General features: G+C 38.2%; 1 pseudogene; it reads right to left on the bottom strand.

The window, feature by feature from the left end:
* Positions 1-2,573: 2,573 nt before the first annotated feature.
* LOC117996565 (uncharacterized) lies at positions 2,574-6,128 on the bottom strand (annotated as a pseudogene).
* Between the last annotated feature and the right edge of the window lie 3,337 nt (positions 6,129-9,465).

The raw sequence follows: 9,465 nt of genomic DNA, 5'->3' as shown, positions 1-9,465 counted from the left end.
GACTCGAAGAAAATCTGTTTGGGATTTGCGACTTTTGTTTAGAAGCGTGGCGGGAGCAAAACTTTTTCTTTATGAATTTTATAGAACTAAAGTATTTTTGCGTTGGCGAAACGTTTGCCTAACTTATCTAAAAGAAAACATTGTCCATCTGTGGATGCATTAACGGAAAATGACTGTTGAATGACTATTGATAATGAATAAATTTTGAACGCCGTACTTATTTTTTGTTTTTAGAATTTTAATTTGTTTTTGCTTATTTTCCGAACCAGGAAGATTTTCTAGAAACATTTAGGTCAGAGCCGGTCATGTTCGAGTCAGACTCGCGCACAAAGGGTTCCGTACCATCGTAGGTACCTACGACACTTTCCACTTTTTTTTTTAATTCGCTCGGCGGCAATTTTGAATTTTTTGTTTTTGTTGTTAAAGCGGCATTAGAAAATACCTACAATTTAACTTTCAAATTACATATTTACGGTTAAAGAGATACAGCCCGCTGACAGACGGACGGACAGCGGAGGCTTAGTACCTAAGAGGGTCCCGATGGCACCCTTCGGGTACGGAATCCTAAAAACGATCATAGTACCTACTTGCAAGGAAAAAGTAACATAGGTAGGTATAGGTACCTGAAATCTCTTTACAGGTTACTATCATATTATGTAATCCCTATCTAGGTACCCGCACCGAAATCATGTAAATCAATAATTCAGATACAGGCCAAGCAACAAGAACCTTATAATTAATCAAACATGATATCGTGTAATTTACTGAGCGGGTAGACTAGAGTATTGACAGATCGCAAATGGATCACTAGATTTCCACGGATTGTCATTCCACGGATCGTGATATATATTGAACGTGTAGCCTTCGCCTTAAGACAAGATTCCACGTTCCTGGTGATTCCACAATAAAAGTGTGTATTCCGGTGGGATAATGAAGCCGGACATCAATTAGTCCGCCTGTACGACGTACGTGTCGCAGATAGCATCGGGGCGGCGCCCTCGGCTTTGTTTACTCGTTACACAATTAGGGATAAGCCCTTTGTTGGCTTGAATTTGTGATTCCCTCCTGTATAAGATTGTTGGCGTAAAGTGGAAAAGGACAAGTTTTTGTTAAATATGCATGTGGGAGGAAAAAAGAGGAGAGGACGATCAAAGAAAAGGTGGATAGATTGCGTGAAAGAGGATATGCATGTAAAGAGGATATGCGTGTAAAAGGCGTGGATAATACGTTGACGGATGACAGAAGTGAGTGGAAGAAAAAAAAATGTTGGGCTGACCCCACGTAGCGTGGGATAAGGTACGGAAGAAGAAGTTATTTACTGAGCGGGTGACCCGCTGATTTACACGATCCGTGGAATGACAATTCGAAATTTGGAAATCTAGTGATCCATTTGCGATCCGTCAATACTCTAGTCTACCCGCACAGTAAATAACTTCTTCTTCTTCCGTACCTTATCTTCTCACTTCTGCCATCCGTCAACGCATTATCCACGCCTTTTACACGCATATCCTCTTTCACGCAATCTATCCACCTTTTCTTTGGGCATCCTCTCCTCTTTTTAGGGTTCCGTACTTACCTCAAAAGGAAAAACGGAACCCTTACAGGATCATTTTGTTGTCTGTCTGTCTGTCATGAAACCTACAGGGTACTTCCCGTAGACCTAGAATCATGAAATTTGGCAGGTAGGTAGGGCTTATATCAGACATATTTTCGACATTCAAAGTAAGATTGCTATATCAAGTGGGATATCATATGAAAGGGCTTTACTTGTACATTATAAACACGATTTTTATTTATTTTTATACATAATAGTTTTTGATTTATCGTACAAAATGTCGAAAAATACGATTGTACTACGGAACCCTCAGTGGGTGAGTCTGACTCGCACTTTGGCCGGTTTTTTCCTTCCACATGCATATTTAACATATATAACCCGCTCAGTAAATAACACGATATGGAATAAATAGCTGTACAATATATTTTATTTTATGCCTTCGTCATACAGTTTTTAGGGTTCCATACCCGAGTCCCGAAGGGTGCCAACGGGACCCTATTACTAGGCCTCCGCTGTCCTTCCATCCCTAGGTACGTTTGTCCGTCTGTGTGTCTGTCAGCGGGTTGTATAATTGTATCTCGTGAACAGTAATAGGTAGAGAGTTAAAATGTTCACAGAATGTGTATTTCTATTGCCGGCACAACAACAAATCCATACCATACTTCCATACTAATATTATAAATGCGAAAGTGTGTCTGTCTGTCTGCTAGCTTGTCACGGCCCATCCGTTCAATCGATTTTAACAAAATTTGGACAACTTGCATTCCGGACATAGGGGTTTTTATCCCGGAAAATCAAAATTCTTAAAACCTAAATCCACGCGGAAGAAGTCGCGGGCATCATCTAGTAATAAATATTTCAAAATGGATGCCGTGAAAATAAAAAATAAATAAAAAAGGTTGTTTCTTGTACAGAACCATTCTTGTGCGAGTCCAACTCGCACTTGACCGATTTTTGATAGTGTTTCTGGTTAGAATTAAAATCTTATCTTTCCGAAATAATAGACTAGAAGTAGAAACTGTTTTGCAAACAGGGATTTTATTTTAAAACCCTTTCAAGAAAGTTGTTTAGTTAAAGTAATAGTAGGTAGGTACAGTTCTTGCAATTCACGAAGGCTACTGAACTTTACTTGTGGTAACGTCGTTTACATGGTCATTGCGGAAGTGTGCGTGCCTGTCGGACCAATCAGTCGCGAGCAAGCGCTGTCAAACGCACACATTTAGTGTACCTTACGTATACCGATACGACTTAAACACAAGCATGAGTCAGTGGCCTTCGTGAAATGCAAGAACTATACTAATTGAGTGGGTCAGAATCCATTGACCCCATACGGTTGTCGCGTAACATTTGAAGGTGCGTATCTTCATCCTCGGTCACCTGAAGGATGGCTTGCTGGATGATCCTCTTCAGTTTATTCCTGGTGGCCCTGGAGCGAAGTGTGCGGAGCTCTGATGCTACAAAGTCACCGAATATCTGGGAAAGAATTGATGTTATATTTTAAAACTTGTGATACAATCAGTCTTAAATAAATTTTCACTGGTCTTAACATATTAATATGATTATGATTAGCGTTTTATACAGGGTGTAAACCCTACTAATCATAATCAGGGTTTACAACCTGTATAAACGTTTGCCGAAGACACGTGATAGTACCTACTTCATTCATTTATGGATAGTTCATTAAATCCATTGCCGAAAAAATGTAGGAGCGAGAACCAATAAAATCTTTAAAAGCGGTTGGACTGCCTCATCGGAAATTTTGGATTTTTTCCTTGCATAATTGATTGATTGAAATTCCGATAAAAAAGTGATAATCTATTGGAGCAAGGTCCGTGGAGAATGGTGTGTGTCGGAGACATTCCAATCGTAGCTTTGACGTGTTAATAGGTAAGATAAGCGCATCAATATCAAAGCGGAATATCTAATCAGTTTAACTAATGAGTTATGCCCATTTTCGGCCCATGCATCATTTATGACGCAATCTAATCCCGAACCAGAAGTTATCAATTCAAACGTCGCTCCTACTAACTGGTCAGTTGTTTACACCTAGACGATGCGACAGGATACGGGTTATCTAATGTTTGATTAATTATAACCGCTGAATTAGTTTATTTATGAGGTTATGTGTTAATAACTGGTTTGCTTGGCCTGTATCTGAACTGCTACATGATTTTGGTGTCATGTCTACTAAAATATTCTTCTTATTATTAGCTCTTGGATTTCAATCAATTACTGATGGGGTTAGAATAAATTCATTTACAAATCAAGCAAAAACCTGCCACTGCCTAGTATAGCACAGAATATTAGGTAATGTTCAGAAACTTGCATAGTTCAGCCAACAATGCAACTTCAAATTAATGATATACTAATACCCTATGTAGTGTTTTTTGCATGATAGATAGTATATATATTATGTTAGGTTACAAAATGGTCGTATGCCTAAAGAGCAAAACCGTGTCCACGGCAAAAATATAATATATCCTTGGTTCGTCAGCCCACGGCAGAATTCAGAAAATTTAAGTACCTGGCATTCATCCGGTTCTTTGGTAGAATATATCCTTGGTTCGTCAGGCCACAGCATTGGGTTGGAACTGACTGGCAACGGATTAGGAGCAGAGGCAGCCACATCATTGGTTTATGTGATTTAGGGGTCACGCTTGGCTGTGAGGCAAGGAGTCGACCACGGGCTGCCTTCTCAAACTCTATTACCTCATCTGCTTGAAATTCCGCCAGCTGAAACAAATTTTCATATTAAGATCAGGTCAGTAGACCTATTATTAGGCTTGGTATTGTTCTAAACAAATGTTTAAAACTAGTGTTTAGTTTTGTTTCTTTCAAAGTCTAATATTATTTTTTGAAAATCGGTGTATATTTGAAATTTCCTTGGTCTAGAATCTAGATCCGCTATGAGAATTCGACCGAACGTGTAACTAAGTAGCAAATGTAGGTATATTCACCATAATCCATCTCCGTCAATAGATGGCACTAGTTACTACCTAGTTCTATGGCAAGTTCTATGCAACGTAACCGTAAGTTTGACCGTTGGAAACACTGAAGACATAGAATTTTTAATGTGGGTAGTTGGTTACTTTACGAAAAGTTGATTTGGTTTTAATTTTTTAACGCATAGTTAAAGATCTGGAGATCAACGTTTGTGATATATCACAAACGTTGATTTGATCTCCAGATCTTCGCTTATGAGCTTTCTTTAGCTTATGAGCTACCATGTAAAAAATCATGTCAACCCACGTTACTCCGTTCTAACGTAATTGAAGGACAAACCAACACATTAACATACAAGCATACTTTAGTATTTATAATATGGGTAGTGATTTTAGTCAAACGCACAAAGTATGATGATACCAATTTAACAGGCTAGACAGGTAGGTAGGTACTAGGTACTTACTTATTTGATCGATTATCTTTCATGCTATGCAGACATTTTCTACGGATTACGGAAACGTACCTAAGTACCAAGTCACGCACTTTATGCTATGAATATCCTGCTTACCTACTTCCGCTTTTGTGACGCATAGACATACTTAATAGCACCGAGTTAATAGGCATAACCAAACTACCTCCAAAAATTTATTTTCGAATTATAAATACGAACGAACGTAACAAAGGTTAGGAAATTTAAATAATAAAGAAGACTTCTGTATTAGATCTGTAGTCTGTAGGGGAGGTAGACAATACTTTTTGCCAGTTTTTTCAAACATTTATGAACACATTAGGTAGGTACCTAAATAGCTGCAGGTAGATATAATTAGATACACACAGAAAAAGCACAGCAATAAAATTACATAGGTAGGTACATAGTGCCAATTTAGTTACACACAAATCTTCAAACCAGATTGTGCTGAATGCTAATGTCTTTTTTTACAGGTACATACATACCTCCAGGTTAACCGCCTCTATGCCTTCAGTGGTGTCAACAAGAGGTTCCCTCAACAGGAACAAGAGTGACTCGAAGTAATCCCACCCGCTGCTCACTCCTGAACTGGACTCCCCTCCCGCGGCCCTCCTCTTAATCTTTCTTAACTCATTGTTAAATTGTGTCCTCAAATTATGGAGCTTCCTGCTTATTTCCTCTGAATTAGTACCGAATACACCCGCAAGGTACTCCAACCTTGCTTGTCTCGTGGATCTATCCTTGTTCAAAACATGTTTAGAGTCCCACAACTCTCGACACTCCTTTTCGAAAATCTCAATCAATTTCATAGTGTTTTCTGAGGTCCATTGAACACGTTTCGATGTGTCATTTTCAGTATCGAACTCTGTTTTCGGAGTCAATTCAGTGGTAATGTTTGAATCCATTATTAATTTGTCGGAAAATTGCAGCGTAGTTGCGTGTGGAACGATCTAGCGAGACTGCGGGGATCGCTGGAGAGAGGCGAGAGCGGTGTCGCGCGGAGCGGCAACGTCGCACGCGATGTATCGACAGTCGACACGTGATAGGTTTACGCACTAGTGTTGCCACGAGGACTATCCTATCCTGTAGGGCGATTGTCTAAAACCTGCATCAATCATTATTACAATCTCAATTGTTCTGATTGGCTGAATTTGTGCGATTCTTGTTGCAACAATGCATTGTGGCCAATAGTGAGCGAGCATTAACCAATCAGAGATGATTGCGATCGTGACATTGTAGCTGTCAAACAACCGCGGTAGGGCCACTGTCTAGCCAATGTCGCCTGTCGCGACATTTACATCTTGATAGGCATTATATACTTAGGTAGGTAAAGGACAGAGATAGGTAGGTACGTACTTCGGTTTGATTTTATAATTTAGAATTATGTAGGAAGTTCCTATAAGTAGGTAGGTATATACCTACCTAGTTACTAAGCACTGAACTTTCCTAAACGTAGGTAACGTAATTGAGGCTGGTATCTAAATTTATATTATTTATGTTTTAAAAATAAATTTGATGTTACCTATCAATTTCGTGGCAACATCATTTGGCAATTTTGTACTGCAAGCAAAAAAATGTTGTCATTGTTTTTATTTTAAATGCAAGGGATATTATTAATATGTAAGTACTTACAAAACTACCTACAATAGGTATAATATTGAAGTTCAGTAGGTAGCTACTAATTTGAAGTAAAGCTGTATGTTTTCCAACACGCACGTAATTTTTTATTATCATTAGCAAAGCAAGTGTACACTACGTAGGTACCTTAGTGTTTATAGATACTTATTCTATTGAAAGTACTGCACAGTACTTATACCTTTCAATGTACTAAACGGCTAAAGAGGCGACAAGGGAATTAGCTGTCATTAGCACGGGCAAACAAAGCCATCCGGCGAGCGTCCTCTGTGCATATTACCTATCTACCTACTCATAATTTATGCTCACCTACCCACAGTTAACAATTAATTTTTTTAGACTCGTACTAAGATGAGACATGCTTACATGTACCTATCTAAAGTTTTTGCTTGCTTATTTATGTTGTTAGTTGTTGTATTTACAACCTAAGTAGGGGAAGGGACCCGAATATCGGATACTTTTTGTAAAATTAGGAAAAAAAAATTAAACGTAATCGTAATTAGACAAAAATTAATACACGTAATCCTGGTCTCATGCAGTACTACATGGTTTTAAAACAAGTTAGACTATTGTAGCATTAATTTATTTACAAACAAAGTCAAAGTCAACAAGAAACAAAGTCTTACTTTCGAAGGTGTTTTTACTAACATACTATTAATTCTTATCAAAATAAAGATATCACAAAATTAAAATAATATGAAATATCGTAAAATTAAAACTAACGCGCAACGAAACGAGACGGAGGCGGCGCGGGCGGTGGTGGTCGCATTTATAATATTATTGTATGGAAGTATGGATTATTGATCACTCCTCACTGACGCCACATTAGTATCTACATTTCCCCATGCGAAGCCGGGGCGGGTCGCTAGTAGGATTTATAAAAGGGTAGATTTGAATATGTTGGTAGGTAAATACCCACTTAATTATTTACTAATTAGTGCACCAACAAAACAGGAAATAATCAATCTTCATTAACCTCAGTTTGTACCTACAAAACTCCAGGAAATGGATAAACTTTAATAAAATTAATGCACTAGGGCCGTAAACACTTGGAATGGAGCTGTTTTGTAAACAGGACACGTTTAACGAGCTCGTCATCCTATCAGTTACAGCTTGCACGTGTGATCATTCATATTTTATAATCCTTTGCTACCTACTAGCACACTAGTTTGCTACTTGCTATGACATTGTAAAGCTACTTATGCTGTAACCACAGAGTAGGGATATATACAGGATACAGGGTGTAACCAGAACGCTAGCAAAAATCAGTTACAGCTTGCACGTGTGATCATTCATATTTTATAATCCTTTGCTACCTACTAGCACACTAGTTTGCTACTTGCTATGACATTGTAAAGCTACTTATGCTGTAACCACAGAGTAGGGATATATACAGGATACAGGGTGTAACCAGAACGCTAGCAAAAATCAGTTACAGCTTGCACGTGTGATCATTCATATTTTATCATCCTTTGCTACCTACTAGCACACTAGTTTGCTACTTGCTATGACATTGTAAAGCTAGGTACTTATGCTGTAACCACAGAGTAGGGATATAAGTATACAGGATACAGGGTGTAACCAGAACGCTAGCAAAAATCAGTTACAGCTTGCACGTGTGATCATTCATATTTTATCATCCTTTTGCTACCTACTAGCACAGCAGTTTGCTACTTTAACTACTTTGACATTGTAAGCTACTTATGCTGTAACTACAGAGTAGGGGTAAGTATATACAGAGTGCAACCAGAACGCTAGCAAAAACTCAGCGTTATTGATTTATACTTATACTACCTAAACACAATCCAATACCGATACCTAACCATTTTGTAGTTTTAGTGATTAGTATTTTTCAAAGTCGCAATGTATAGCGTGCAAAACTCGTGTCTTTGCCCCACCTACGACGCGGCATCGACTCCGAGTGGCCTACTTACGCAACATTAATTGTCCTCTAGCGTCAGTCAGATGTTTTATTTGCAATACATAATATCGTAAACTTTTACAAAATTATAGTATTTTTTTCTTAATGATAGTCTACGTCTGAAAACCTACATGAAAAGTTTCAAAGTTCTAGATCAAAATTTGAGCTTTATACTTTAATGTCAGTCAGTCAAATTCGCCTTTTACGTAATAATATAAGTGAATACATTGATGGAAGGGGTTAAGATCCTCAGCAAAGAGGAACATGATGGAAAGAGAGAGTTCCATAAACAATGGTCCCCCAACGTGACTTTACGAGCGATCAATTAAACGACAAACACACACACGCGCCGCAGTGTGCCGACGAATTAAAATGCCCGAGGGTTCTCCTTATAATAATTATTTTGGGCTGTATTTGAGGTGATAATTCCAGTATAAGTTCCGCAAATTGCTATCCATGTCATCGAATTGACGTCATTTTATGCCATCAGCTCGAAACTTCAGTCTAGTGCTGACGTCACTAAAATGGCAGCCACGCGCATTAGCAATTTGCGGGACTAATACCTCCCTAAATATTGCAGAAAATCCGCTTAGGTAGATCATCACTCACAACTTCTTGCTGTTATTATCTACTTGAAATATTGCTGTTATGGATCAACCTACAAAATATTGATGATTTTATGTTTTCACAGAGGAGCAGATCCAAATGCCCGAGGGTTCTCCTTATATAAAAGTTATTTTGGGCTGTAGGTATTTGAGGTGATGATTCCAGTACCTCCCTAAATATTGCAGATAATCCGCTTAGGTAGATCATCACTCTCAACTTGATGCTGTTTTTAGTTGAAATATTGCTGTTATGAATCAATTTAAAATGCAGAAGACTAAGTACTTACTGATGATTTTATGTTTTCACAGAGGAGCAGATTCAAATTTGGCTTTTTTA

This window comes from Maniola hyperantus, chromosome 3, assembly GCF_902806685.2.
Source record: "Maniola hyperantus chromosome 3, iAphHyp1.2, whole genome shotgun sequence".
Taxonomy (NCBI): domain Eukaryota; kingdom Metazoa; phylum Arthropoda; class Insecta; order Lepidoptera; family Nymphalidae; genus Maniola; species Maniola hyperantus.
The sequence above is the reverse complement of the archived record's forward strand: the minus strand, read 5'-3'. Positions and strand labels throughout refer to the sequence as shown.